The 5,703-nt window shown below is 38.1% G+C and overlaps 1 pseudogene; it reads left to right on the top strand.

Annotated features, from left to right (window-relative positions):
- Window positions 1-612: 612 nt before the first annotated feature.
- LOC116524984 lies at window positions 613-3,661 on the top strand (annotated as a pseudogene).
- The last annotated feature ends 2,042 nt before the right edge of the window (window positions 3,662-5,703 follow it).

Genomic DNA, 5,703 nt, shown 5'->3' with positions numbered 1-5,703 from the left:
AAATAATAAAACTATTCTGCTTAGAGATCACACATGATTGTCTTCAGCTATTTTTCTTTGTCCTTTAAAATATATGAGCCACAAAGGGTTTATGTTGATGAATGTGTGTACATGTGTTTCTGCATGCCTATGTGTGTTTGTGGTGTGTGCATCCTCCTTATTTATTTTTACGTGAGATGTGGGTTTTGATGAGCAAATAAAATAATTAAGCAATACAGAAACTTGTACATGGGAGTCCAGCAAGCGGGAGGAAAAGGTGTAGAAGAAATCTGGTAGGAAGAAAGACCTCTATAGAACAGGACTCTTCAGAAACAGGTGGTTTGGGAGAGATGGGGAAATGTTTAGTGAAGACCTGGGTGCTGGATTGCAGCAGAGTAGTAAGAATGGTTCTTAATGAAGGGAAAGTGTCCCAAGCTTTGGGAGGTCACTGTTTAGGCAGGGATAGCAGTTTTATTTTATAGGGGCTATATTGTTTCTAATGGCATCTGGCTTTATACAGTCCCTATGCATGCCTAAGAAAGTGAAATTAATTCCATGCCCTCAGGTGTGCAGACTGGTTACAGCATTTCAAGGAAGGGACCTCGTTGTAAGTTTCAGGGGGTGGGGATTTAGATGAAAGAAATGAATTTGCAGAAGCTCACAAGTCAGCATCAGCGTGTCATGTCTGAGCAACAGACTAGCACTGTGAGATCAAAATGTAGTGGGAAGAATTTGTACAACATTAATTGGAAGGCATTCTGAATAGAATTTTTGCATAGTTGAATGTTAGTGCATGTTTATAAGTATGAGCTCATTGTGGTGCCACTTCTTTTTCTTCATATCATTGATCTCTGCTCTTAAAGATAATCTTTCTGGTTTTGCATCCAACTCTGTTTGTCACTACAAACTTCCCTCATGTTCCTAAGTAAAAGAGATAACTGCCTCTCAACTATATCAAGTAGACTAAAATATTGTGTCTCTAATATCAGAAATTCAGCTTGAATATATTGCATTGAACTCTTTGAAATTTAGAGCCTCCTTGAAGTACACATGGGGATAATTTCCTAAACTTTATTTCTTGTAAGGATTTATGTCAGGGGGAATACACAAACTAGCATCCTGAACCTGTAAGTAGGAGGACAATAAGCTTTAAGATAAGAATATAAAATAAACTGTTATTCTCTCTCCTGGTGGAAGTGTGCACTGTCTATTCTTGAAATGACTTGTTTGAGATGCATGAGACGTGCAGCACGTGAGACACAGACAGCAGCCTGTGGAATATTGTCAGTGAAGAATGTCTCTGTCTGATTAGATATAAAGACAAGTCAAACACAGCATTAGACTGTAGATCAAGCATGTGCCACACACAGATGACTTGATGTCCAGCACTGGCCATGGATTCTTCGTCTAGCCTCTTGACTGAACAGAGCAGCACCCTTCTCCCCCAACACTAAAACATCTGTATGTGTTTTGTAGATACATAGAATTTGACACGAATTATTGTTCAGTGATTCAGAGGAAATCTCCTTTGCTCAGATAAGTGCACTGACTACTAAATGGATTAAAAAACACTGAAAACCCAGTTTTCTCCTTACTTCCCTAGTTTGTTTCTTATTCTGCTTTCTTCCAAATGGGTGCTGGATAGAGGTGTTTATTTCCATTCTAAAAAGGAATGAACTTGTGTACTCAATGTAGTCTTAAGAGAATTGAAAACCAAGAAAGGGTGTGGTTTCTTCCACATAAAGCCTGGATGAATAACATGCTGTCATATTGTCACAGCTCCTGACCCAGGAATTGATGGCTAACATACTCATGATTCTTATCCTTTTCAGTTCTAACTTATTCCTATTTGTCAGCAGGTTATTAGGGGTCAGTGGTGATGAAGACCTTGAGATATAAACTGCACGTGGTAGAGGCAGTGGGGAAAAATGAATGGGAAAGAAGAGAAGTTTCAAATTAAGCCTGAACAGCAAAGTCCCCTTGAGAGGCAACCCAGATGCTATCAGAAACTCAAATGTCCATCTTGCAAAACTTCTCTTGCTTAAACCCCACCCTTGGAGTCACAACCTACCCTTGACCAATAGATTCATTTCACTGGGAGAGGCAAAGGGCTGGGGTCCAAAGAGGAGAAGTAAAAAGCCACACATGAAGCAGCAGTGCAGACATGCTTCTGGCTCATCTGTGATCACCAGGAAACTCCCAGACCTGACACCGTGGTGCATTTCACTGCTGATGAAAGGGCTGCTGCACTAGCCTATGGAGCAAGGTTGATGTGAAAAGGCTGGAGGTGAGATTCTGGGCAGGTAGCTACTAGAAGCCAGAGCAAGGTGCAGAAAGGCAGAAAGTGTTCCTGAAAGAGGGATTAGCCAGTTGTCTTACATATTCTGACTTTGCATCTGTCCTTGGACTATGACTATCCCACAGTCTCCTGGTTGTCTACCCATGGATTCAGAGGCACTTTGAAAGTTTTGGCAATCTGAGCTCTGACTGTGTAATAACGGCAACCCCAAAGTCAAGGCACATGCAAGAAGGTGCTGATCTCCTTCAGAAAAGCTGTTATGCTCATGGATGACCTCAAAGGCACCTTTGCTATGCTGAGTGACCTGCACTGTAACAAGCTACACATGGACCCTGAGAACTTCCTGGTGAGTTCTAATCACACTCATGCTTTCTTCTTTCCCTTTAAATATTTGCACGATGGCTACTTTTGAAAGCAGAGGTGGCTTTCTCTTGTGCTATGAGTCAGCTGTGGGATATGATATTTGAGTGATGGGATCGATTTTGAGGGTTATGTTGGTCTAAATAACATACGTAAAATTTGGTAAAGCAAGGACTACGAATAGTGGAAGGCCACTTACCATTTGATAGCTCTGAAAAACGCATCTTATAAAAAAATTCTGGCCAGAATTGAAATGACTGTTTGTGGATGAGGGAACAAAAGTTGAGGTAGAGAAAATAACATCTTGCTTTTGGTCACTGAAATTTTCTGTGAAAATTAATAGACACTTTTCTGCATAGTCCTGGAGACTAGAAAAAGATAAACTAGAATAGAGTAATGGGAAGTTTTTTTAAAAAAAGATTGTTTCCCTCTAAATGATGATAATATGCTTTTGTACACATGGTGCAGGATTTTTTGTTATGAGTGTTTGTGAAAATTGTATGTGTGTGATAACTGGGGACTTACTCTATCCCTTACTGTTCCTTGAAGTACTATTATCCTACTTTTTAAAAGGATGGAGTCTTTAAAAAAGTGAAACAATTAATAACAATGTGCTGTGGTAATGACTTGGCATAGCAAGTAAGAGAAGGATAGGACACAATGGAAGGTGCAGGGCTGGGAGTCATATTGAAGCTGATGTCTAGCCCATAATGATATACTTACCTTTGTGAGAATAAGACTCTGGGAGTTGCTCAAACTCTTGTCAAAAAGAAAGTACGTGTTGTATTTATTTATTGCAAGTCCAGCTTGAGGCCTATTATTCACTATGTACCATTTCCTTTTTATCTTCACTCCCTCCCCAGCTCTTAGGCAACGTGATATTGATGGTTTTGGCAACGCACTTCAGCAAGGAATTTACCCTACAGATACATGCTTCTGGGCAAAGACCAACAAATGCTGTGGCCTACAATTATCACTGAGCTCCCTGTCCACTGTGTTTGTACCTACTGGTCCACTATGTTTGTACCCATGTCCTAAAAGCTCATCTCCTTTAGATGGAGGATGTTGGGGAGGTCCTGCATGATAAAAATAAAATAAAGAAATGTGCTCTCTAAGAAATATCATTATATATTTTTTCTGTCTTTATGTTTTACGTTGATTCAGCCAAAAGGGTGAACCATTTCTGATGGAAATGGGAACATTGGAGAATGAGAGTTTAAGAATAGAGAAGAGACTTTCTCGCAATCCTGAAAGGTAAGAGAGAACTTGTGGGTGGATTTAGTGGGGTAGCTACTCCTGTGAAGGGGAGGTCATCTCTAGAATAAGACAATGTCTTTAAAGAAAGGGAGGGGAATGCAGGTACTCTTGAAAGATGTAAGAGTATTGTTGATAGTGTGTAAAGATATGTTAGGACTCAAATTAAAAATTCTGTATAGGTTATTATTTGTATGAACTCAGGATATAGCTCATTTGGTGACTGTAGTTCACTTCTACTTATTTTAAACAACATATTTTTATCATTTATAATGCAGTGGGATGGGGCTTCCTGAGATCAATTAAGGGCCAAACCTTGAATTTTTTCGTCTTCAATGATATTAATAGAGAATTATCTCTAAGCCATGTGAAATAGCTGTCTTGGTTTTCATCAGTACTTCATCTGCTACTTCTGCAACCTGAAACAGGTTTATAATTCCATTAAGCTGTAGATATATTAGATATATCATATATATACTTTTTAAAGGATTTTTGAAAGAACTAATTTAATTGATACCTATAAAGTCATTATTACACTACCCAGTAAATAATCAATCTCTTCACAGCTCTCTGTTTTTATAAATACACCTAAGTTTTATTGTTTTTAGTGGTAGTGATTTTATTCTTTCTATTTATCTGTATACATGTGTGCATTCATAAATATATACAATTTTTATAATTAAAAAAATTATTGGCAATCAATATTGAAAACAACTGATTTTTAGTGAAGACAAAAGTATGTTTATGTGAGTAAAAGCAGTTTAAAAGGCTGAGATTTAGGAATCAACATGTTAGGTTAAATTGATAGAAGAGAATATGGGTGTTTAATGGAGGCAGGGTGATATAAAATTAGGGAAATTGGATGCGGAGACCAGATGAAGCAAGAAAAATAACTATTGTTTGGAGCAAAAGATCACTAAAGTTTCTGGCATGTGAGAGTGACATAATAAATAGAGAAATTCAGGAAAATTGATTCACATGGGTATATATAGAACTGATTAGACAAAGCCTAACTTGGATATAGTGAGAGGAGCTTGCTGTGATTATACTGTGTTGGATAAAGAACTGAAGTTGATGGAAACAATGAAATTAAGTAAAAAATTGAGTAAGAGACCATTGTGGCAGTGATTCCACAGAACTGGAAAACATTGTGAACAGAGAGTCAGAGATGGCAGCTAAAATCCCTGTCTGTGAATGAAAAGAAGGAAATCTATTGACAGAAAAGAAAATGCCTATAGGCCCCTTGTTTGGATCTGGCAATGAACATAGCCATTCTGTGGCAATCGTGTCAAACTCCCGTACTCAAATCCTTAGGAAGTATGTAGCAACCTCAAATTGACTCAAGAAATAGGTTTTAGAGGACATAATATTGTTTCTTCTCCAATTTCAGTAATCCTAAAACCTCTTTCTCAAAGTATTTCCTACATGGGTCCACCCCAAAGAGCTCACCTCTCCTTACGTCTTGAGTGGGAGCACATAGATAGGCAGTGCTACCATCTAACAGCTTCTGAAATTCCTTTGTCATGTTTTGAGTCCCCACTAATAACCCACAAAGCAGAATAAATAAGAGTTGCTTATGCACAATAATCACTCAGTTACTGTCTTGCAGCATACATAAATTAAGCACATTCTTTGAATAATTACTGTGTTCAAGTAACCACACTTTAAACTCTCATACTTGTGCTATCCTCTGCCTTTCTAAATCTCACTCTGTATTTTAAATTAAGAGGGCTCAATTTTCTGTGTTACTTATTGTTCATTTTTTGCTGAGCAGTTTTCACATTCATCCTTACTAGAAAACACATAAGTAC

Source organism: Sapajus apella, unplaced genomic scaffold, assembly GCF_009761245.1.
Source record: "Sapajus apella isolate SASKATOON/1434 unplaced genomic scaffold, GSC_monkey_1.0 scaffold47, whole genome shotgun sequence".
NCBI classification, from domain to species: domain Eukaryota; kingdom Metazoa; phylum Chordata; class Mammalia; order Primates; family Cebidae; genus Sapajus; species Sapajus apella.
Note: the sequence above shows the minus strand (reverse complement) of the source record. Positions and strands in the feature narration are given on the sequence as shown.